The sequence below is a fragment of the Amblyomma mixtum genome, chromosome 8 (assembly GCF_055824585.1).
Source record: "Amblyomma mixtum isolate Tamu chromosome 8, ASM5582458v1, whole genome shotgun sequence".
NCBI classification, from domain to species: domain Eukaryota; kingdom Metazoa; phylum Arthropoda; class Arachnida; order Ixodida; family Ixodidae; genus Amblyomma; species Amblyomma mixtum.
In genome coordinates, this window is record NC_143019.1 from 58,294,442 (window position 1) to 58,320,598 (window position 26,157).

The 26,157-nt window shown below is 49.4% G+C and overlaps 1 pseudogene; it reads left to right on the top strand.

Moving 5' to 3' along the window:
- The first annotated feature begins 22,511 nt into the window (after positions 1–22,511).
- Positions 22,512–23,966, top strand: LOC149332584 (uncharacterized; annotated as a pseudogene).
- Positions 23,967–26,157: the final 2,191 nt, after the last annotated feature.

The following is a 26,157-nucleotide window of genomic DNA, read 5'->3' on the forward strand; positions in this document are numbered from 1 at the left end:
ATGAAACCGGCATCGCGGGCTGTGCATAATCCTTGCAAAACCGAAAATAGAATTTTTTTTTCTTTCTAGCTCAGCCGGAGTTAAAGGGACACTGAGGAGAGCACTATTAATATATTTTTTATAGCAAAATCCGATAGTTCGGCATGTCATGGCTTTGTTGCCACTTGGCCGGCAGCGAAAAATGCATTTATTTCTAAGAAATTTGGATTCGAAGTTGAAAAGGTTTTTCCCGCCGCTGTGATTCAAACTTGGGATTCGGCTATGACGACAGAGGACTAAGTGACGTGAAACATGACGTGACATGACGTGATGCAGACTCCGTGATTTCTGGCGGCCAGCAGTGCGGCCTAGCAGCAGCCGAAAAGAAAGCTACCGCCGGCCGCACGTTGAAGGCTTCTATCGTCTATTGCGGCCGTCGCTACAGTCGCTTCGCTTACGTTTGCACCGGCGTTTTGCGAGCGTTACGATGGATCTCGTTCTCGAAGTCGTCAACGAAGTTCTCGCAAATAGACACCTTTAGCATACCGTGTACCTTGATACCGCTAGCGGAATACCGGGAGCCCGCCTAACGCCGGCGAGCAGGCGCTGATTGGTCCCGATGCTTCAGGCGAGCGCGTAGCTGCCCGGCACGTGGCGCCATCTGGTGATGTCAAGGAGATTTGCGCATGCATTGGCTGCGCCTCAGTGATTTGTGCTTCTCGTGTCCTAGCGTTGCTAGAACCATTGGTTCTAGCAACACTGTTTTGTTATATGACGTCATGACGCTTGTACTTGCCAGTTTGGCCTGTGGCGGCGATACCTGTATTTTGGTTCTTGCTCTATCTACGTTACAAGAGCTTTGTTGTCAGTATGAGTGGCGTTTTTGTAATCAGGAGCTGGTATTCTGTCGATACAAGCCAACTTCAATTTCTCCTCAGTGTCCCTTTAAAGCGGCTCTGAAATCAGCTCTTATAAAGTTTCGGCATGCATGTGACGTTAAAGGGTTCCTTTCACAATTACCCTCCAGCAATAATGCGTTCGTTAGAAGATGAGTTATCTACTATGGAAAAAAATTGGTTTTTGAAGAAAGGAAATGGCGCAGTATCTGTCTCACATATATTGGCGGACACCTGAACCGCGCCGTAAGGGAAGGGAGGAAGGTGGAAGTGAAAGAAGGAAGAGAGAAAGAGCTGCCGTAGTGGAGGGCTCCGGAATAATTTCCACCACCTGGGGATCTTTAACGTGCACTGACATCGCACAAGTCAGATTTTGAATTTCAGCGTTTTCGCGCCTTTCTCTCTCTCCTCTCGTCACTTGCGCGCTCAATTGTCGGCGCTTCTCCACCGGCCTCTCCTACTCGGCCCAATTTGGCCCAATCGTCGGCAGCCACCGCGCGCTGAAATTCCCCGGCCAGCAGAGCTTCCTCACCCGCCGCAGTGGTGCGGCTGAGTTGCGGCGGCCATTGTAGCTGCGTGACGTCGGAAAGAATGCAACCAATAGTCTAGCTTGACAGACTTACGCAGGAGCGTGTAGTCGCCAGAAATGACTGACCAACTTTTGCACGCGATTGTAGGTTCTCTTCTTCGTGTAGAGCTGCATTATTTGGTTCAGGTGTTCATGACAACCAAGTGTAGTGATTGAGCGAGTTGATGCACTCTCCTCGAGAGGTGTTTTAGGATCCCTTTAATACTCAACGACAAGTATGAGCGACAAGTAAAAGATCTGGACGTTGGACAGAGCAGAACTGAAGGCGGAGTTTGGAGTGGAAAGGACAAAAACCAGAGATGGTGAATGCTGGACTGGATTTTTTTTTTTGAGATATTCAACGACAAATGTTATATTTATGCTCACTGCAAAGATTTATGCTCACTGCGAAGTCCCTGGTCGCGGGCTCACAGTCTTTTACTGGCGCAACGCAGGAAGAGGTTGCGTGTCGTGAAGGTCCATGTTTGAGGTGGATTTAAGTAGCGATAGCCGCCTTAGACACGCCGAAACTACCCATTGGAGATCAAAACTCCAGGTCATCTTGGAGTCTATTAATGAACCCAGATATTTGAATTTATACACACGCTTAATTAGAGCATTATTGGTTGTATATGTATAAACCAATATCATGTGTTTATTTTGATGCATTTAAGCTCCTACACCAAAACGGAGACAAATTATTTACTAGCAAAAAGGTAATCATTTAGAATGCTCTGATATTGCAGTGATTAAATATCGTGACACACAATAGAATCATCAGCGAAAAACGGCATCGCAATGGCGAATCAAAGGCTAAGTCATTTGGATAATTAAAAAAAGAGGAGGTTTGAAAACCGAACTCAGCGGTACGCCTGAAAGTACGGGATCAGGTGAAGAAATAGTTTCCTATACTAATGTACTGTGCTCGATTAGGAAAATGAGAATCGAATCAGTGGAAAATATATTTTTGTACAGTATGTAGCTAAAGTTTTTCTTTTGCGACAGGTCCGATCAAACTCTCTCTGAAAATCCAGAAAAAGCAGATTATTTTCCCGCTCCGATAATACGCTGGCATAACCTCAATGGTGATGCGTAGTAACTCTTAACTGTGGACAAGCCACGTCGAAATCTAAGCTTTTTTTTTCAGGAAAATAACTACTGTTTTCCATAAGGGAAATTAAATGCATGTGGCACTTTTCCCAGATGGTCAATGCGAGCAACAACACCTCTGAATGACCGGCGGAGTTCAAGTTTTATATACTGCACCACTTTCGTATACTTTTAAACAGGGTTTTTGAGGGGATAATAGCCCCTCCCTAACCCCGACCCCTTCCCCCACCACCCATAGGATGTAGCCAATAATTTGAAGTATCCCGACTTGATATACTTGCGCACAACTCCATTTATTAGTCAGACTTTAGTACCCAGTGTACTGTAGCTTTTATACTAGGTGCCCAAATGTACATCCCAAATCGAAATCTTAAACCTTCAAAAGCCTCGACAAACCAGACAACAGCGTAGAAGCCTCGTCACGACAGTCTGACTGTTATTCTTCGGGGTCTATAAGATCTATTAACAAAGCGACAATGGTGACAATTTTTTCCAAGTATTGTTCTCAGTGAATCTACTCTCCGGCTCTATCTGACTATGTTGATGTTTATCTCGGAGACATTTGTCAGCGAGAAATTGGGATTTAAAACTCTTCCGGCCACTCAATTCAAAGTCGTGGCGTCCTTACTACAAAGGATGGGTTGCCAGCGTTTTGAAGTGCACCGAGGGGTAGCGTAGCGTCTGGAATCCGCACCGAAAAATCGTTCTTGACGAACGAATTTTACTTGCGAAATCGGTCGGCGATGGCGGTACTTACGCTCCGACTTTCCGACTTTCGTTCTTTTCTCACTTTAAAAAGCTCTTTTTTGTGCGAGTGGTCCCTTTGTTATCAGACCATGATATCCTATTGATGCAGTCTAATGTATATCTATACATCAGTGTTCATTTAAGAACCCTCTCCGTAAGGTGTACAGGTATCAGACATCTCCTGTAAACTTCAAGCGCATCTGCACATATCTTTCCCTCGTGGGGAACAACGAACTGTAAACTCCAATAACCTTATAACCAAATAATGGGTATAACGAAAAAATGAAAAAATTTCCTTGGAAGCCCGGTCAACAAGGGCTATAATAAGCAGCACCTTAAGGATATGACGCGATAGCGCAATGGGTTAATTCCCACATATGCAAAAGGTCATTCTCCATTTTACATTCACATGTCCCTGGGAGTCCTCATACCCCTCCTGGCGCAGTGTTGGAGCGGTTAAGCGATGCACCACTGCCCTGCGATGGTAGGTGATCCCTGCGGTGGGCCTTGGGCGACCCAGGTTGCTCTTCTCGAGCCACCAATTATTTATACAGGGTGTTTCACCTAAGACTTTCTGCAATTTTTAAAAATAAGCTATTTGAATTAGATGCGCGCTTTTTCTGGCATAGCATTGTCAGTGGTGTAGTACATCATAATCCAACTAAAACGTGCTAACTAGCAGGCTTGTTAACCAATATTTAATAGTTAACTTTTAAACTATTACCGTTTGGCTCCTTAATTATTGAGAGGCATGCAGCCCACCGTAAGTAATCTCCATATCCGTTTTTAGAATTTCGAGAACGCGATTATCCTCGGCGCTGTGGCCCAACAAATTTCGCCTACATCGCGCCAAAATACATGCGGTTTGAGAAGCTTGCAGGCAAAGCAACCTCTCCAGTGAACCTAACTCGTCGAAATAGCCAAAATTTGTTGGGCCACAGCGCCGAGGATAATCGCGTTCTCGAAATTCTAAAAACGGATATGGACATTACTTACGGTGGGCTACATGCCTCTATATAATTAAGGACCCGACGGTAATAGTTTAAAAGTTAACTATTAAATATTGGTTAACAAGCCTGCTAGTTAGCACGTCTTAGCTGCATTATGATGTACTACACCACTGACAATGCTATGCCATAAAAAGCGCGCATCTAATTCAAATACCTTATTTTTAAAAATTGCAGAAAGTCTTAGGTGAAACACCCTGTATAACTGCCACCTGCCACTGCGCAATTTGCTCACAATCCAGTGGGCAGTTGTGATGACGTCACAAGGTCACGTGACCTATGTGGCCCACCTGCCTCCTAGGTTGCTCTCTGGGGACCACCTGCCAGAGTCACGTGCGCAATTTTAGCTCGCAATAACCTTAAGACTGCGAACGCTGTACAAAGCCCACACGACAGCTGTCAACGGCTGTTCCGCTTCCAGGCAGTCTCTGCTTTGTGAATGGAACAGCTACAAAATGCCTCGCACCAGTCCGCTCACGTAATTTCACCGCGCACGCGAGAGGCATGTGATTATCGCCTGTGCAAACACACGCGTGTCACGAGGTGCTGCGGATGTCGGAGGGAACAAATGAGCGAGCACCCACACGAGCCGCATAACGGGCAGAAATGAGCGGGACAGAACCGCCCCCAAAGTGATCGACTCCCACACTTCTACGACCAGTTCACGCAGAGGGCTCACTGGACCATGACAAATGCGCTTTGCGACAGAAATACATCACAAGCATCAAGAACGTAGCGGGGGCGTAGCGTGTGTGTCAATGTCAGTAATCACGCAAGGCGCAACGCCGAAAGCGAAAAATAGTTGAACAGTTACAGAGAACTGAGAATGCTGTTCCTGTTATCTTTGCAGCATATTTTGGTGCTATCTCGGCAACGAGCTGCCGTTCGCTTGTAGCGTCGCTTTTACCTAACGTTTTTTTTTTTTTCTCTGGGCTTCACGTACGCAAGACTACCTGTTTTTGGCTAATAAGCCATGAATGGGTTTCACTCAGTCGTCGCTAAGTTTGCGTATTTGCATCGTCGTAGCCTTCATGACCAAAATCAAATATCAACTAGTTCACAGCAACAATCTTGGAATTGCCACAGTGAACACATCTTCCGACCCTCACAATCCCATATTGAAGCGAACCGAACACGCTGCTTCCAGCTTAGTCCGTAAGCTTTCATACACAGCATTAAACAGTCATGAAGTCAGGTACGTTGCAGCAGTATGTCACCCACAACGATATAGTACATCGAAGATATCGGATCCCTGCAATGCCACGCAAAAAGTTTCAAGGTTTGTTACTGCTCATAATTTTCCACCTTCGCATGATTGAGAATAACGCTGAGTTTGACGATTCATGGCGTCGCTGTGCTATTCTTTTTCTTTCATTACCTTAGAAACTCCATCCCAACTCTTACCATGATTACTTTCAACACTCCTCGGCTACTTTTCCATCCGCGGGAATTTTTTTTCGAAAATAAGATGCGAAATCTGTCAATTTGCTGTTTTTTGTTTTCAATTTTGTTCATCCCTGACAGAGAGCGATATGAAATGATCTGCCTTCATACGCTGCTACTAGAGCCAACCTCGCCCAATTTTAAGGTTTGGTTTATTGGGGTTTAACGTCCCAAAGCAACTCAGGCTATGAGGGACGCCGTAGTGATGGGCTCCTGAAATTTCGACCACCTGGGGTTGTTTAACGTGCGCTGACATCGCATAGTGCACGGGCCTCTAGAATTTCGCCTCCATCGAAATTCAGCCACCGCGGCCGGGATCGAAAAGTTTCTGCCCACTGAACATAGTCGTAAACAATCCACTCTGTTCCGCTATCACGCTTTACCCAGTCCTTGCAGCTCGATTTAATTTCAGATTTGGCCTCTGCGCACACCATACCCGCTTATCCGCCATTTAGGCAAATTCATATGGTCTCATTCTGCATTCGCAGCATTATGATACGTATATTTTATCGCTTACATATATTTGCACTCGTCCCTCTCCCCCTTCTGCGTTTATATGACAGTGCGGGTACTAGAAATAAATATTTAATACGTTCAATCACATATTAATACCTCTAGCTCTGTATATACACACAACACCTGCAAAGGTTAAACGCAGCTCATGGTGAAGCGCAAAATCAGAACGAGAAAAGCGTCTGCAAGTAGCTCTAAGCAGGGTGATTTTTTTGTACAAATATTTTTTCTTCTCAAGTAAGGCCCTCATGTCATACACCACTATCTCTTTACGCGACCAGAGATTTTGAGCTACAAGCCGCCGCGGAGGCTCAGTGGTTATGGTGCTCGGCTGCAGACCCGAAAGACGCGGGTTCGATCCCGGCCACGGCGGTTGAATTTCTTTGGAGGTGAAATTCTAGAGGCCCCTGTACTGTGCGATGTCAGTGCACGTTAAAGAACCCCAGGTGGTCGAAATTTCCGGAGCCCTCCACTACGGCGTCTCTCATAGCCTTAGTCGCTTTGGGACGTTAAACCCCATGAACCAAACCAAACTAAACCAGCTTTTGAGCTACGCTGATGGAACACGCCAGGAAGAGATGGAATGGGTGATGGTTGGCACAATCCAGGTATACAACATCGCACATTATAAGCTCATTTCCTCGCGTTCCCGAGCTCAGAAAATAGCGAACGGTAGCCCCATCTTTCAGCAAGGATCACTCGTCCCCCTTTCGCCCACAAACCGCGTATGAACCCTGCCTGGGGGCAAGCCGTTGTCGTCAACGCCTGGTCGCTGTCAAATAGCGCTTGCGACTATAACGAATATGCCGCTTGTGCTTGCGTGACACATCGAACCAAGTTGCCGAGTCGCTTTGTTTTCTTTGTTTCTGACGGCTGCCGCTCGCAAACAGGCGCTTGTCCACGTCCAGCGGTGCGTATGCTTTGCGGAGGCGGAGAATTAAGGGGTGCAAATAAGCGCAAGGGGATATCAGTGCTGGTGAAGTCTGCGGAAAGTCGGATACACGAAGAAAAAAAACTGTCGTTACGCAACCTTACCAAAGTGCCTAACATTGAAGAGTCGAAACCGCATTTCCATGTGCGGCTGACACAGTCCTCCGGTAAGTTTGTTCAGTGCTTGGCAAGTATGCTGAATTCAGTAAAGTAGAAGGTTGGGCTAGTTAGTAACGATCCATCTAAAAACAGTGCACATAAAAAACACGAAAAACACAGGGAGAACAAGGTGGATAAGAGGGCGAGATCGAAGGAACACCCCTCATTGAGTGGGAGGTGTTTCTTCGACCACGCATCAGTTGCTAGCGCGGTCTTGTCCGTGCTATTCTCCCTGTGTTTTACGTGTATTTTTGTGCGCCGTTTTTGGAAGGATGCTAAAATTTACACCACTTGCGGATCCGCAATGCCTGCCCTTTTCGCACCGGTAATGCGTGATGGAGTAGTCACACGCTTCCTGTGTGGGAAGTTGACTTCTGGTAAAGCCGAGTCAGTGGCCGCATTTGTTTTTCCAGTCCCGGACTACTTGCTGGCAGGTCTCGGCTTCCGCTCGGACAGGAAAAGCGTCATGGTCACATGACCCACTTGCCATAGGCTGCTTGCGGACTCGCCGCCAGAGCCGGGGAGCCCGGCTGTCATCCTGGACGCTGTCATCTAAAGCAGACGACGCAAGCCATGGCCACCACGACGCCGAAGCAACGCCCTGCGCTCGATCATGATACTGAATCGATTTGAAGACCGTACTGTGAGCTCAGCGTAGGTGCATTACAGAACTCAGCTTCGGAGGTATGCTCGCCGCTACTGCTCGCGCCGAAGTTCGCACAAAGTAGCCCAACTCGTTCCGGATAGGCAGATAGACGAAAGCCTCCGCAAAAATGTTGACAACAAGCTCTGTAGCTGCTCCAGTATACGAGTGGTTCACCTGCGATTCTTTCAGGTAAGCGCGTAGACAGCATGTCGCAAAAAAAGCGAACAAGAACCTCTTGACGACACGAGCAAACAATACGCGCACGCAGCTCCGAACGCGCGTCCGTGTGCGGTGGATTTCAAGAAAATAGAACGAAGATGCAAGAACAAAGTCGTACGATGGCTCAGAGAACAGCTACGGACCTCATGAAAAGGTTTAACGCACAATATCATCCTCCAGGAACACGAAAAGAACGCAAAATGCACACAGATTCTAACTCAATATGGCTGGCAGCGCGGCGTGCAGCTGTCGTCTGCTGCCTTCCCGCAGCCCCTAGTAGCCCGCGAACTGCCATAGGCGAAAAAATTACCGACGATTACGTTACTTCCTAATGAGAAATTTGTGCGCAGCAAATAAGCTGTTTCACCTTTTCGATAGATTGAGGCAAAGAAATCGAGCAACACATGTATGCGCTATCACAGAATTTTTTTTTTTATTTTTCACACGTATTCGCAATTTCGGCTCGGGCGGTGCACATATACAGATCCGCCGCCACCGATCTGGCTCTCTGATTGCCACCGCACAGGGGTTGCATTGGAGGAGGAGCGAAGAAAGGAATTAAGTTCGAGCCGGCGCTTTGACAACCGGAGACTCGCAGGAAGAGGGGGGAGGGGGGCGGCGTGTACACCCAGCGGCAAACGATGGGGGCAGAAGCGCGCGCAGCAAGCGGACAACACGATAAAGGGAGGAGGGAAGAGATAGCAGCGACTGACTGATGCCGCTGACGCCGATAGCGCTGGGGGGATGAAAGGGGGGCGGAGCTGGTTACGAGGCCGACGCCGACGACGACACGAAACCCAGGAACGGACGCCAAAGAGCTGCGCTCTAAAACGAACGCGTTGCCATGGCGACGCAGGCAGGTGGCAGGAGCTTTCGGGCTGTCCGAGAAAACCAAATACCGGACTCGAGTGCGCAAGTAGTCCCAGACAGTCCGGGACTGAAAAACAAATGCGGCCACTGCGCACGCGGCAGAAACTGCTGGAATCAGAAAAGCAGCAACTACAACCTGAAAAGCATGCACACAATGCTGTTACCCATTTCTAGGGCTGCACTAGTCAGGCGCGGACGAAGAGTGCGTCGGGAAGTCTGCCCGTGCGTATGGACGCATCGCCCCGGATCACATTTCGGCTGGGGACGTTTCGGTCAGCAGCAATCAGTGGCGCGCTATCTTCAACGTCGATGTGCCTGTCGCTCAATCGTACCTCAGATATGTGAACGTCAACGTCGGCCTGTCATGCCTCGTAGCGCCCAATTCGTTCCGGAACTCCGATAAAGAACTTCACTCAGTTCGACACGCTGCAAAACGATAAAAAAACAAAACAAAACGGAGGCTACCTTGAAGTAGGTGACTTCACTGCTTTCCCTTCCTTTTTTGTTTTGCTTATGCGATGGCTCAATAGAAGCTCCGTCTCAATTGACTATCGATGGCTTTTTATCACTCATCGCAGATCACGATGCTTTCCAAGTTCAAGAAGGATGTGCTAACGCACTTTCATGTCTACGCTGAGGGCGGCGTCGGCCGCTGAATTCAAGGCGGAAAGCGCGCGCGTCTCGTTCTCTCAGGACGCGTTTCGCAGCCCTACATTACGGTTGCGAAAGAGCGCAATCACGCGATTTTTTAAAGCATGAAATGCTTTTAGCTCCCGTTGTCGGCAGTGTGGTGACGTCACGCCAGAACCGAAAGCCAACATCCGGGCACTGAATTCCACTCATCCGGGCGCTGAAACGAGAACATCCTGGCACCGTACGAGATTTAACGAGACCCTCTAAGCCCTCCTACTGAACCGGCATATAAGCGCCGGTAGCTTCGCGCCGAACGGGTGGTGGCGTTCCTCCCTTCCTGTACGGTGCGGTTCGGGTGTCCACCAAGATGACAGAGAATTACTGTTCCTTTTCCTTTCCTCAAAAAGCGTCGCGTTCGAAGGGCAAGGCATCGTGCCGAACGGGTGGTGGCGTTCCGTGGACTGCCTGGCAGCGATACAACATGCGCTCGCGTTCCACTCCTAAAGGCGAAGCTTAAGCGTCATTAATTAGCAGTTAATTAGTATTTAGTCATTAATCAGTAATTAGTCACTAATTAGTAATTTCTCATTACTTCGTCATCAGTTATGTGTGACGTAATCTATTGGTGACGTCAGCAGTGTCACATAGGCAAAGTGGTGCGGAAAACGCTTTCGCCTCTAAGTCTTTCTAGGAGGTATTGCCTCTACGCACTTTGTTTCGAACTCGCTGCATATACGTACATTCATGTCAGACCTGCGTCTCGTCATGTCCGCGTACGCTTCTGCATCGTCCTGCATTTCATGCTTACTCTACTCTCGGTTACGGGGGAGGCAAAGATTTTTTCTAAAGATGCCTTGCCTCGGCCTTTTGCGCTGTTTCTCATCTTACCGTGCCTTTATGCAGACGTCCTAAGAAAGATAACAGACCCAGATAACAGACCCAGATAACAGCCGCCGCGGTGGCTCAGTGGCTATGGTGCTCGGCTGCTGGCCCGAAAGACGCGGGTTCGATCCCGGCCGCGGTGGTTGAATTTCTTTGGAGGAGAAATTCGAGGCCCGTGTACTGTGCGATGTCAGTGCACGTTAAAGAACCCCAGGTGGTCGAAATTTCCGGAGCCCTCCACTACGGCGTCTCTCATAGCCTCAGTCGCTTTGGGGCGTTAAACCCTATAAACCAAACCAAACCAGACCCAGATAACAGACACGCAAGACTCTGGCGCAGATTATAGACATACACTCTCCCCTCGCCCCTTACCCTAGCCCACTATCATCCCTCCTTCCCCACTTCTGCTTGGTGGTGGTGGTGGTGAAAACATTTATTACGAATGAGCAGGAGGTATGTTTGGATCAGCCCGTAAGGGACCGATCCTTACAAACACTAGGTGGAGGTCCCTAGTATGGGACCCCAGTGGCGGTTGCCGCCGCCCGGGCGCGCCCGACTAAGGCTTGTTGGGCCTGTAAGTCGTGGCAGCCGAGCAGGGTCGCCTCCCAGTCCTCCCGGGTTGGGTTGGGGATGGGGGGAATAGCGGGGTTGGAGGGGCAGGCCCACACCATGTGATAAGTGTCAGAAGACACTGCACTACAGTGTGGGCAGCTGCCGCTAAAGGAGGGGTCAAAATGTTTTAGCGCTGCCGGGCACAGCAATGTATTGGTGAGAAGGCGGAGAAGAAGCCGCTCATCCGCCTTCTTCAGGCCTTTACATGGGCTAAGCTAAAGGCGATGACAATTTTGATAATATGTTGTAATATCTTTGAATGTATAGACCGGATTAAAATCGGGTTCCTGATCGGACGGGGAGGAGAGAACAGCCCGGTGAGAGAGCGCGCGGGCGGCTGCGTCTGCTGCCTCGTTTCCTGCCAACCCCTGATGAGCAGGGGCCCATATGAGGTAACGGTGTGCGGGGTCCGTATCCCGTATGCAATTTTGGTATATTCGATAGGCTAGGAAGGGAGTGCAGCCTTGTTCGACGTTCCGACAGGCCCCTCGCGAGTCGGTGATTATGTATTTTGAATTGGAATGTGAGGCCGCGAGAGCAATCGCGACCTCTTCTGCTTGTGTTGCACTGCGGGCTCTGAAAGTTAGGCCGTTAACTGTGTTGCTGTTGTGAACTACCGCGGCTGTGTACCATCCCCCGTGGTGAGGGCCGGAGGCGTCCACGTAGTATACACCTGTTTTGTTGCCATAATATCGGGCTAGCGCTTTCGCTCGTGCCAGGCGCCGACCATTATGGTCTTCATGTGACATGTTTGCTGGAAGAGGCCGCACGTGGAGGGCACGTCTCCACAGTTCCGGGATGCGAAACCTGTCGTCTATTGGAGGGGTGTGTTGGATATGGAGTCGAGCAAGAAGGCGGCGACCCGACTCCGTTAGCGACAAGCGCGTGTACTGGTTTGTAAGGTGCGCCTCCCGGAGTTAACGGAAAGTATTCACCACCCCAAGAGCCATAAGCCGGCTGTTTGAAGTAGTGATGGGGAGGTCAAGGGCACGTTTAACAATTTTGCGAAGGATGACCTCAAGGGCGTCCTCCTCTTGTTTCCGTAGGTGGAGATAAGGAGTCGAATAGAGAATTCGACTAGTTACGAAGGCGTTTGCCAGCCGCAAGGCATCCTTACTTCGTAACCCTCCGCGTTTGTTGGAAACCCGGCGGACCATGCGGCCCACCTGGTCCCCCACCTTACGGAGTTTGGCCAATGTAGTGTCTGGCCGCCTGTGTTTGTGGATGTAGAGTCCGAGTACCCGTATCTCATCACTTTCGCGTATGGGACCACTCTCAAGAGAGAGAGATATTTTAGTTGTGCACTTCTGTGAGGGGCGGAGGTGCACAAATTCCGATTTTTGAGGGGAACATTGAAGACCGCAGCGGCGGGCGTAGCGGTCTACTATCGTCGCCGCTGTTTGCAGGCTGGTTTCAATGTCTCCTGTGCTGCCCTGCGTGGCCCACAGAGTGATGTCATCGGCGTACAGGGCGTGCTACACGCCGGCGACACCACTCTGCTGGGCCGGCAGGTGCATCATGGCCAGATTGAAGATGGATGGATGGATGGAAAACTTTATTGAGCAAGTGAGTTTGGACCGTACAAGGTCTCAGGGCCACCGCACAGCCCTCACATTACGCGCATGTGTCCAGGCCACGTAGGGCCATGGCACTGGCACCCCGGTTCACACAGCGAAGTTGCGCGTCCGGGTCCTGCGACGCAAGGAGGGCCTCCCGTTCCTCCCATGTACCGATGGCGGGCTGTCCCTGCGGGGGAGGATCGGCAGGGCAGCCGAAGAGGATGTGGTCTAGGGTGGCGTGCGGTTCTCCGCAGAGAGTGCACTCGGGGGAAACATTGCGGAAGTGGGATAGAAGCTGAGGGGTAGGAAGAGTTCGGGTCTGGAGTCGCCTCCAGAGGATTTGTTGGGAGTGGGATAGGCGGGGGTGGGGAGGGGGATAGAGTCGACGGGCAAGGCGTGCTTGTTGAGTTAGTTCTGAGAACGTGTGTGCCCGCTCCCTCGAGAAATCCCGGCTGGGGTCGCCATTTGCCCGGCAAATAAGTCCTCGGGCTATGTTATCGGCGGCCTCATTTCCGGGATTGCCAGGGTGAGCCGGCACCCACACGAGCTCAATACGCCTATCGGGATTTAGGGTGCACATTCTCAATATCTGCCACGCAGGGGGATGGACGCGTCCGCGGGCGAAGTTAAGAATGGCTGTTTTGGAATCGCTTAGTATATAAGCCGCATTGGTTTGGGCAATGGCTATTGCTATAGCTGCTTCCTCTGCTTCTTCCGGGGTACAAGGTGGGTCTATGAAATGGGTAAATGGGGGGACTGCTGGATGATAAGCCACAGCTACTGAACGGTCTGTACCACACGCGGCGTCCACCCAGCGCACATCCTCTAAAGTGCCATATTCTTTATGGAGAGCTTTGGCTCGCGCGACTCGGCGGGATTGATGGTATTCAGGGTGGACATTTTTAGGAAGGGATTTCAGGATAAGCGCGGAGTGTATGGCGCGAGGGAGAGAGATGAAGTCTGTCGTATGTGCTGGTATGCGAATTCCCAGAGAATCCAGTATATATCGTCCAGTTTCCGTGCCAGCCAGACGAAGGTACTGTGTGTAGCGATGCGCATCTATAAGTTCTTGTATAGTGTTGTGCATTCCTAATTTTAAGAGTCTGTCCGTGCTAGTGCTCTTTGGTAGGTTTAGCGCTGCTTTGGTAGCCATGCGGATAAGAGCATTGATCTTGTCTTTATCCGAACAGGAGAGGTTTAGGTAAGGAGTGGCGTAAAGAATGCGGCTAAGCACAAACGCATGCAGCACCTTGAGATTATCTGCTTCATCTAGACCGGCTCGTGAATGTGAAACCCTTCTAAGAAGATGGATGACGGAGTACGTGGACTGTTTTAGTGCTTTCAGTGTAAGGTTGTTTTTCCCCGTGTCCTGTAAATGCAGGCCAAGAATGCGGAGGGTAGGTGTTTGCGGTATGGGAGTGTCATGCAGGTAGATAGTGATGGGGGAGGTAGGGACGCGCCGCGGGCGGATTATGAGGAGTGCTGACTTTGTGGGGGAGCATTCAAGCCCAATGTTTGCCGCGTGAGTAGCGATAGTTGTAGCGGCTTCCTGAAGGGTCGATTCTATGTCGCCATCCGAGCCGTATGTGGTCCAAACCGTTATATCATCCGCGTAAAGTGTGTGTCCTAAGTGCGGGATGCGGCTGAGAGCCTTGGCCAGGGGGATGAGGGTGAGGTTGAAGAGGAAAGGAGATAACACCGCCCCTTGCGGGGTACCAATGTTACCAAGCGTGAAGGGGGGGGTCTGTATATCATCTATATGCAGTGAGGCTGTGCGACCGTTTAAGAAGGCCCGGATATAGTTGTAGGTCTTAGGCCCCAACTGCAGCTCTTGGATGCCCTGCAGGATGGCGCTGTGCGTAACTTTGTCGAATGCTTTGGTGAGGTCGACTGCCAGGATTGCTCTGGTGTGATGTAACATGTCATTGAGGATAGCGTGTGAAATCTGCAGTAGGGCGTCCTGTGCCGAGAGGTGGGATCGAAATCCTACCATAGTATGTGGATATAGTCCATGGGATTCCATGTGTTGCGTGAGACGGGTGAGGATGACATGCTCAAACAGTTTGCCCAAGCACGAAGTCAGCGAAATGGGACGGAGGTTTTGGGCGTTAATGGGCTTGTTTGGTTTAGGAATGAAAATTATTTTCCCGTGCTTCCATTCAGCAGGTAGCGCCCCCATTTCCCAGCACTCATTGAAGTAGTCGGTGAGAAGGGAAATTGAACGGTCATCTAGATTTCTGAGCATGACATTTGTGATTTGGTCCTCCCCAGGGGTTGAGTTTCGGAGCTTGATAAGGGCTGCTCTGACTTCAACCTCCATAATGGGGGCGTCGAGGGAGGGTTGATCGGGGCCTACATAGTCGGGATATGATACAGCTTGGCCCACAGTGGTATAAGTTGATTGGAGTTGGCGTAACAGTGCTTGATGATTTTGACGATTTTTATGGGTAAGTCTTTTCAGTGTGAGCCGAGTTTGCTTTTTAGCTTGAGTGGGGTCTATCATATGTCGCAAAAGATGCCAGGCCCTGGTGGAGGAGAGATTACCTCGTAATCCGTCACATAATTGGTGCCAGTTAGATTTACTGAGTGCGGCACTGTGTTCTTCTATTTGTTTCTGTAGTTGCGCTAATTTTAGCTTAAGTTTCCGATTTTGCTTCTGGGTTTTCCAGCGTGTGAGGATACTGTTTTGAGCTTGGAGTAGGTGCGCTAAGCGACTGTCTGCAACGGGAGTCTCGGGGGTGGCGTCTAATGTTTGCGTGAATGCCTTGACATCCTGTTTCAGCTCTGTCATCCATGTGTGGAGGTTAAAGGGGGATTCTAATGTTTTGGCCTCTCTGTGCTTCCGAAGATTATCCCAGCTGGTAATCCTGACACGGTAGTTTTTAGCTTTTTTGGCGAAATCAAGCTGTATAGTTATGATATAATGATCACTGCCCAGGGCCTCATTTGAGTTTGTCCACACCGGTGTGGGAAGGTTGCGACCAAAAGTAAGATCTGGGCTTGTGTCGGCAGTGACACTATTACCGATTCTTGTAGGTGTGCTCAGATCATTATATATGGACAGGCCGTGCATCTGAAGGGTGTTGCGCAATTCCGCTCCTCTCTTGTTAGTGCGTGCGTACCCCCAGTCTACATGTGCGCAGTTGAAATCCCCTAATATAATGAGGGGGTCCTTTTTTGCAGCGTTGGAGGCGGCTTTAATTAGAGAGATTAAATCTGAGACCGGTTGCCTCGGAAGGAGGTAACAGTTGAGGATGAAGAGGGGTTGAGATCTGTGAGTGGAGGGGATTAATTCTAGGAATGTGTGAGCTACCGGCGAGGTTAGTACATGACAAGTGTATGGTACGAAATGTTGGAGATACGTGGTAACCCTGGGGTTTGGAGTGGTGTCGGACGGTACCAGAGCGTATCCTGGCAGCGATAAATTTGTGCCAGCATCCTGAAGTGCTACTATATCAGGGGGTGTGGAGGAAGCAGAGAGGAGCTGCTGCAGGGGGTCTCGTTTGCGACGAAACCCCCTGCAGTTCCATTGTAGGATGCTTAATTGGAGATTATTGCCCGTCAACTGGGCCATGCTGGAGGGTGGGGGGGCGGAGGATGGGAGCAGCTATGGGGTTGCTAGCTGGGATATGTGAAGACATTCCAGCAATTATTTGTGGAATTTGTTGTAGAATAGCAGAGGTTACCTGACTGATAATAGTTTCTGTAAGCTTAGTGATGGCGGCTTCAATGTAATTTTGAGTCTGAGCCAGAATACTGGCTTCGAGCTGTTGGGCAAAGTTTTGTAATTTAGAATCCATGTCTGGAATGTCTTCTGGTCTGCGTTTCTTTTGTGGAGGGGGTGTGGAGGGTTGGGGAGTAGGTGAAGAGGTTTGGGGTGTTGGTGAAGGAGTGGGTGGAGAAACTGTAGGAGGGATGGAATTAATGGCTGCCCTAAGATGCCTTACCTCTTCCCGCAGGAGAGCTATCTCTTCCTCCCACTGTGAGGTTTGGGGTGTACTGGTGGGTTTGGTCCAGGCTCGCTGGTGATCTTGATGAGGCACTAGCGGTGGAAAGTCCTTTGGCGTGGGCACTGGTTGCTTGGGTTTCGGCGCGGTCTGTCTACGAGGTGGAGGGGTCCTGGCTTTGCACGAGCCGGTACCGGTAAGGTGGGAACCACCACAAAGAATGCAGCTGGGCGTGCATGGGGTCTCTTGAGGGGTGTGCTTCTCGCCACACCGCGGGCAAAGTCCAGCCTTCGGGAGAGGGCACACGTCGTACCTGTGTCCAGGCTTCCTGCAGTTTGTGCAGGCATCGGGGCTTCCCTTGTATTTGGTGCAGCGGTGTACCACACACATATATTTAATTGTGTGAGGCACGGGACCTGAGGCAAAAGTTATTAAGATGGACGTTGTTTTACCCATGCGTCGGGCCGCTATAATGTTAGCGTCCGGGTTTCTGTACTGTAAGTCAGTTAGGATTTGTTCTGGTGTCTCGTTCCAGTAGGCCCGGGAAATGACGCCCTTGACTGCCGCTGGAGGGGCCGCGATGTACGCGGCTACCGGGTATTGTAGTCCATCTAAGGTAATTTGTTGAATTTTCACCAATGCCAGAGCTGTTGCCTCCGCCACCGTCGCCACTGTGAAGGTGTTGTTAGTTGGGTGGATTCTTATGTGCAACTCGCCAATCACTGAGCAGCTGAGCGTCGAGTGAAGTGCCTGCAGGATACTGGGAGCCGGGATCTTCTCCAGGGAGAGGCCGCCTCGCGGGCGAAAGACTACTCTGATGGTACCCGCCGGCAGTGCGGCGAGTTGCTTGCTTCTATGGACGACGGCGCGCGTCATGCGTAGGAGCTGTGGCGTCTCCTTGAACGCGCTTCGGGTGTTCCCAGATGCAGCGTCCGGTGGCGCGCCGGCGTTGCTGGCGTTTGGTTTAGGTTGAACGGTGGCCGATACCTGGTGTTTTGGGGGCGAATTCGAATCCGTGGTCCGATTACGGTATGCATGGAGCACAGTTTTCCACTCACCAGGGTGGCAGTCCAATGGGTTCAAGGTCTCTCCATCCACGGGCTCCTCCATGGCTGTTGGGGAGTGAGGAACGCGGCGCGCCGGCGAGGCTCGCCTCGATGAGGCGAGGCTTAGCGCAGCGGCGTGGCTGCCAGAGACATTTTCAACAGGTAGCTCACCGAGGTCATTGGGCACATCCAAAAGATGGTAGCGATTGGGGTCCGTGAACCTTCCAGGATCCGTTGAGGGCTTTGGTGGGTCCTAGAAAGGACTTAGCTGGGCACAGGAACCAGAAATTGGCGGAGCCGATAATAAACGCGTCCGCTCACTCGGGCCCCCTAGCGGCCAAACCCAGATTGAAGAGCAGCGGGGAAAGTACCGCGCCTTGAGGGGTTCCCCGCGTGCCGAGTAGGTAAGGACCATGGTCTCTATCTTGAATTCGAATGTAGGATTGACGATCTATTAAAAATTGGCTTATGTATTGGAATGTATTGAGGCCACAGTCGGTGTGACTTAGGTTAGTGAGTATGATCTCATGTGTTACATTGTCAAATGCCCCTTTAAGATCCAAGGCGAGTACTACCCGGTCATTATGGGGGCATTCGAGGGGGCCAAGGACTTTCCGATTGAGTTGCAGGAGGACATCCTGTGCGGATCTGTGTGGGCGGAATCCGAACATGGTGCTCGCAAAGACTTGTTTGTTTTCAAGATATTTAGATAACCGATCCCGCACCATCGTCTCCATTAGTTTGCCCACACATGAGGTGAGAGAGATAGGGCGGAGGTTATATGTGTCAATTGGTTTGCCAGCTTTAGGAATAAAAGTGACCAAAGCCGTTTTCCATTCGATTGGCAGGGGGGTGTCCCCGCGCCAAATCGCATTGACGTATTCCAGGAGGGACTGGTATGCCAAGTCGGGCAGGTTCGTCAAAAAGCTTGACGGTGACCTTATTCCGTCCTGGCGCAGTGCCCCGTTTCATTTTGGCGAGAGCCGCCCGCAGATCATGGAGCTGGAAAGGTTGATCCAGCTCCGTGTTCTCTCTGCCTGCATAAGAGTACGAAGCGCCCTATGCACAGAACCCTTCGCGTCTTCCCTCCACATCCTTTCCCTCTGCCCAGCGCACCCTCCCCCGGGGGACCTAGAGAACCTCAAGACCTGGGAGGAGTGCCCTTACAAAAATGCCTCTTGAGACAGTGTTCAAGTTCTCATGAGCAGACTCAACACGCCATGTTGAATTTTTGTTGTGACCAGGATGGGCTAGTGTTGGTGAATCATTGAGGCCGAGTTGAAACTCATTGGAAAAGTGGCCACTGTGCTAGAGTTGAGCATTCTCAATGAAATTTCTGCTTTGCGTTCATGTTGAATTCATGTTTGAATCACGGGAGTGAATCAACACGTCATTCTGAATCTTGGCTGGGGTAAAAAAGCAAAAAAATCATGGAAATACATTCGTATTGCGCCAGATGGACCGGCTACCAATGCAATTTTCGGCGGTATATTCATATTTATTGCTGCAATTTCTCGTTAACGTGAAGCCGTCATCCCCTGTGACGTAGTGCTCCACACATACGCACAAACACTTATGTGTAAATATATATACATACGTACATACACCCTAGCCCTACACATCCATCAGATAAAGAGCATGGGACAGTACTGCACACGAGGCTATAAAGAAGAACTGACAGAGTTCATCTCACGATCTTAAGTGCAACTTCGGCTTCGCCCTTATATAGTCCTACTCAGGGGTGTCCGGACCTGCGCAGGTTGTGGCCTGCCGATCAGCAAAGTTATGTCAGTTATTACTATTAATATTTATTTATTTTATGTGTAGTAGAAGTAGTCAAGTTCATATGAAATGGTTTATTATTTGATGACCTTGATTCATTCATAAACAACTTAAATAAAGCATTAATTAAGCGCCCTTTTTTATGAGAGCACATACGATTCCTCCAAAGTAGGTATGCCTGAATTAGCATATTGCACTTTTTTCTATGCAAGAAAATGACTCTGAGCTGTTTATGAGGGTTTTAACGGGTGCTGCATGCGTTCTTAATATGTGTAATGTGATCAGGTTCTGTTTACACGATGCATGTCGAAATGATTTCATTTAGTTAGGGTTAGAAAAGACTGCCTTTAGATGATTCAACTTAAATTCAACAGAAATTGCTCAACAGTAAATCTCTTGACTACGCTCAACAAAAATTCCGTGTAGCAGGTGTTGAGTAGGCTCAACATACATTGAGTTCATGTTGGTTTCCAGTTGATTCAACAGGAGCTCAATAAGGCGTCAACTGAAGCTCAAAAGTCATTTTTGTAAGGGTGGGAGACCCTGCTGCGCTCGGAGGACCCGGCCGTGCAGACCATCGCCACCGGCCGTGCTGCCAGTGTTATGGACCTTAGGAGCATAAACGCTTGAGTGCAGTGGGGTCGTGCAGGGACCCTGGGGCGTGCCTCGAATTCCTGTTGAAATAAAGTTTTTTCTCTCTCTCCGGCAAGGCTACATGGCGGTTCAAGCAAGCGGACGCGCGTCGCATCGGTTCCGCACATTTTGAGCAAATTCCACCGGACCAAATCATTCTCGCCACCGGATTTTATTCGGAACGGAAAGATATCAAGTGCTGGATCCCCAGGATAGAAATTTCAAGAGGTAGGACCAGTTTTCGGCTTTCTACCGGACTTGAAAGTTATAAAGCGGGCGCCGGCCCGCTAACCCTAACGGGCCACCCAGCTCGACATCGTGAGAGCATGGGCCGCTAACCTTGTCGACGACGCCGACGCCTAGCATCGACACCGTTTCAAAGACGGACCATATGGCGGGGCCCAGCCAAGACAACGATGTGCCAGCACAATCGTCAAACGTCCTTCTCAACGAATTCCAAGTGATGGATGAAGACGACTTCGGAGACGCCGACTTGGGAAGTGAGGACGAGATCCCGTCCGACTCCTCGTCGAAGCCAGCCGGGTACAACAACGATGCCAGCTGGGAGCTTGTACAATCCAAGCGCCAGAGAAAACTTCAAAGGCGAAAGGAACGCAAAGGCACGGGAACCGGCCCGGACGCCAATCCTCAAGACGGAAAATTACCGGGTGATGCGACCGGCTGCAACAAGTATGGATCAAGGGAGCAGAGCAGGCCTAGGCGAAGAATGCCGCCACTCCCCAGAAGCGACTACAAGATCATTATTCGACCCTCACCACCCACCAAGTAGCGCGCGCAATTGTCATGGCGGGCGGCCAGCAATGTAAGGACGAGGACCTACTTGTAAGGCTTCGCACCGGATCCAATATCATTATCGTTAGCACTCCGCACGAGCAAACGGCTCAGCTAGTGCGGCACATTACCCGTCTCAAATTCGACGGAAAGCCTTATGATGTAAACGCTTACGTGGCAGCACCGGAAGACGTCCTGCGCGGCGTGATCCACGGTGTAGAGCCAGGTACCCCTCCCGAAGAACTTAAAGCACACCTACGGGTCAGAACTCAAGGAGTGACCATACTTCAGGCAAGGATGCTCGGAAAATCCAAGACGGCAGTGCTCACGTTCGACGGCCCAGTCTTGCCGAAATTCGTCATTTATTACGGAGGTGAAGTACCATGCTACCAGTACCGCCCCACTAGGCAAGTGTGTTACGTCTGCTTCCAGCAAGGACACCGTTCCGACGTGTGCCCCGCACCGAACATTATTGTGTGCGGACTGTGTGGAGTTTCAAACCCGCCCGCCGACCACGAGTGCACGCCCAAGTGCATAATCTGTGGCGAGGCACACCGGACCGGATCCAAGGAGTGCCGAGAGAGATTAAAAAAAGCCAGGCCAAAACCCACAGGAGAAAGAGGACGGAGCGACCAACGCGGGCGACCACCCAAGCGATGGCACCACCTAGACTTTTTAAGGCCTCTCCACGATTCCTCCTCCGACGCGTGACGTCACCGCACTACGACGGCGGGAGCAGCCACGACTGACCGCTGCGGCAGCACCTCCTGGCGGCCGCTGCCGCCGTTCTCCTCCCGCGCTGTTTCAAACCGTTCAAGAGCAGAGTACTCCGAGGCGTATTTGCGTATAAAAAATTGAAGATAAAGAATTTGACTGTTAGAAGACATGAAAAATATTTCGTTCGATGTAAAAATCTTCGTTCGCATTTCTAGAAACTGTCTAATTTTTAAAAGCTTACTTTATGCAGTTTTTCTTGTAAATTCTTGAAAGCAATCATTTGAAAGGAGACATCGCGATTGCTGTAAACATCATTACCGTCGTGCTTGAACATGTGCTGCACGTGTGTTACATGCTGTTCCTCCGCTGTTATTTCTTTCTTTGTCGTTTGCTGAAGCTTCCTTGCCAGCTGTGAATACTCGAAGTGCAATCCTGGGAAACGTCTGTGAAAGTGGTGTGTGCGTGTGACAGTTCCTGGGCCATTTGTTAAAATGCCAGGACACTGTTGTGTTCCCGGCTGCCGCGGGAATTACGATGGAGAAAAGCCTGTGCGCGTCTTCACTTTCCCAGCTGATGCTGACAGAAGGAGGCGATGGTTGAAAGCCATTCCACGTGCTGATTTCGAACCCGGAAAGCGCTCAGTGGTAAGTCAAAAAATCGTGATATTTATTCCGCGACGTAGCTGTGTGTACATAATGCGCTACAACATGGCCTAGTGGCTAGGCGAGTTGGAAATATTCTAAAGATGAAATATTTCACTGCGCTAATTGCTATTGCACCCATGGAATTAATCATCTTAAATATGCTGACCTTATCTGCGCTGGGCTTTGCAGGTCTGCGAGCGGCACTTTAAAGAGTCAGACATTCGGACTACTACTAAGTACGTGGACTCAAAAACGGGCAATGTCGTCGAGGCAAAACTGAAGATCGCTCGTCTCAGCTCCGACGCCATTCCCAGTGTATTCCCGAACTGTCCAGCGTACCTTTCCGCGCCCGCCACTACGTCCCGAGAAGCACCCGCTGAAAAGAGGATGCGTCTTGAAGAAGCTTCTTTACGAGATGCCATCGCCATGTCACTGCAGACACACGAGGAGGAAGAAGCAAAGAACAAGATTGACACTTTCCAAGTTCTACTGGAGTGCCTTCCTCAAATCAAGCTTTCTGAATTTTGGAATGTTATTTCTCGACCTGCCTGCGTCGTTTTTCTCAATCTTGCTGTTGATGACGTCCCTTGTGTTTTGTCGTCAGTCACGGTATTAGAGGACCTCATGGTGAAAGTTCATTACCGAAATGTGCAGCTGACTACGATTGATGGCACAGATACTATCCCTCACAAAGTACATGATATCCGTGGCTTGACAGATCTGCTGGATGCTGTAGAGTCGTTTCACGGAAAGTTGTTGTCTAAGCACGAAGAAAAAATTGATGGTTTGCTTAAGTTGTCACTTTCCCTGCTTGAAGATGCCTCAAATTGTGAAGTGGCAGATGTTGAACAACTCAATGCAGTTAGTTTTTTTAAAGAGCAAGTTTCTCTTCTTCTTGTCAAGCATAGCAGGTCATCCCGGTATTCTGCAGAGTTGCTGGTATTCTCAAGCATTTTATTTACAGTTTCTCCGCATGCTTATAGGTTCCTTCGTAGTTCCGGAAACCTTAGACTACCCCATCAGTCTACAATACGTCGTATATGTAACTCCTACAACGTAAGCCCGGCAGCTGAGCAGCAAAGCACTTCTTTCCTATCTTATGCAAAGAAGCTTGTCGCAGCAATGAAGGAGCATGAAAAAATTGTAGTACTCATGATGGACGAAATCCACCTGCAGCCTTATTTTGATTATAAGGGAGGAGCAGTTGTTGGTGCAGCTTCCAATAGCCCTAATGCAGCAAAAACAGCCCATGTTTTTATGATGCAAAGCTTGCTTTCGCGTCAGAAGAATGTTGTGCACATACTGCCAGTAGAGCGCATCAACGCACAGCAGCTTCACACTATTCTGCATAGCATCATTACTCAGCTAGAGCATGTTGGGTTGCGTATAATCGCAGTCATAACTGACAATAACTCAATCAACCGGAAAACAATATCACTTTTTGGGGCCCCCTGCAAACTTAAGAGTGTGTATCCACACCCTGCAGACTCCAAACGTCCTCTGTTTTTTCTGATTGACCCTGTACACTTAATAAAATGCGTCAGGAATAACTGGATTAATCAGCGAAATGCTGGAACATGCATGTTCTTTCCTAGCCCCACAGGACCTAGCATAAACCCACCTATACTTACAGCTTCATTTAAAACACTTCGAGAACTTCACTCTAAAGAACAGGGTCAGCTGACTAAATCAGCCCCAACGCTTTCATCTAAATCTCTGAACCCATCGAATATGGAGCGACAGAATGTCAAGCTCGCACTAAGGATTTTCAGCCCGTCTACGGCAGCAGCTCTGCGAGCATGTGGGCCCAGACTTGATCTCGATCATGTGTCTGGCACTGCAGAGTTCCTTGAAACAATAACAAAGTGGTGGAACATTGTAAATGTAAAGACATGCAACAAGGGAATTCGACTTCGTGATGAGCTGCAGTCACCGATTACATCAGTGTCAAGTCCACAGGTCCAGTTTCTGTTAAGTATAGTAGAGTGGCTAGATCTGTGGCAGTCTCTCAAATTTGACGCAGGCATACTTACGAGAGAGACTCACAGTGCGCTCCGACTCACGACAGACACCTTAGTAAAGGTAACCAGGTATTGCCTAGAGGAAATGAACTTTAAGTATGTACTTTTAGGAAAGTTTCAGACTGATTGTTTGGAAGAGAGGTTCGGCAAGTACCGCCAACTCTCCGGTGCGCAATACCACATTTCTATAAGACAAGTCTACGAGTCGGAGCGAAAGCTTCGTCTGCAGAACATTCTAGAGTTCCCGGAGTTTGAGGCTGCAACAGATGTGGTGGCAGTAAACGATGCAATACTTGAAGTGTTTGACATTGAGGTAACGGACAACGATTATGCGAAGAAGGCGCCAAATCTCCCAGCAACCACTTACGTTGCTGGCTATTGTGCCCACGCTGCGTTCAAAAAGCTGTCATGCATGGCTTGCAAAGAAAATTTAATGCTAGAAGATGACATTGAAGTAGAAGGTGGGGAATTAGTCCAGGCCATGACTCGTGGTGGTCTCAAGTTTCCACAGCCTGCCATAGTAAATGCTGTTCTTACTGCTGAGATAGTTCTTGACAAACTGAGAAGCGAACAGCATGCGACACAATTTCTTGCACTACCAAATCAAAAAGAGGCTCTCTTGGCACTCACACATGATGTGATAAACGACGGCATTGACTTTGATGTGTGTGAGAATGGGCACACTCCGCAGTTGGTAATGCACTATGTCCTAAGTGCAGCTGCAAACACGCTTCTAAATAACCTTTGCAAAAGAAAAAATGATCAACTTTTAGTTGAAAAGGTAGCAAAAGAAAAAGAAAGAAAATTGAAGACATTGAAGAATTGACTACCGTGTGTGCTTGTGACTGTGTTTGTTAGTTTTTATTAACTTTCTGAACCAGTTTTTGCGTTGTATTAATGTATATTCTCCATCTTTTCTTGTGTTTGCTTTCTGTTTACAGCTTTTCTGCTGTTATCTTCACTTATTGCATTTTATGATTCAGTGCTGCAACAGTTTCCTTACCTCCTACTGCTACTGATCGTGTTTCTCATCTGAAAATAAAGTACGACTTCTGAAAGTCCTCTGCATTGTTCATTATAAATAAAAAAAAATATTACGAACGTATCTTCACACATGCGAAAGGCGCGCTTTGATATGAAATCAGTCTGCCAAAATGTAACTGCTTATACTTTGAAATAAACAAGAACAAAAAAACGTACCGTTAGGTTGCGGGCAAGCAAAACACGATTTAAAAAAAAAGTAATTTTCTTTTCGAGAGACATAATCAGCACTCTGAAAAGCGCGAAATGCGTGCGAGCGCGGAAGCCGAATCTACTGGGCCGTCGCAGTGCGGTGACGTCACGCAAACGTGGAGAGGCCTTACTCAGAGGGAGAGACATCGAGGAGCCGATCGAGGTCCAACTCCTTCCCGCCTCTACCACCAGCCGGCCCACAGGAGGGGGAGAAGCAAGAGAAAAAGAAAAAGAAGAAGGTTTCCCAGACAAGCGGCAGCAAGGTGAGCTGGGCTTCTACCACTGCTTCGCACTCGGTAGGAAAGGGTAGTAACATAGACAACACAAACAACAAAGACAGTCGCGTCACAGAACCGAAGGACGCGAACAGCGATGCGCTCAGACGCGAGCTAGAACTCGCTCGAATCAAACAAAACGAACTCGAACGCAAAGTTGAGGAACTCACAAAAACACTAAAGGACCAACAGCGGGAACTCGACACGACTAGAGCCCTTCCAAAACAACAACCACAGGCATCGAATGAAGGAGACCTTGAAACACGAATGCAACAGATGATGCAGCAGATGATG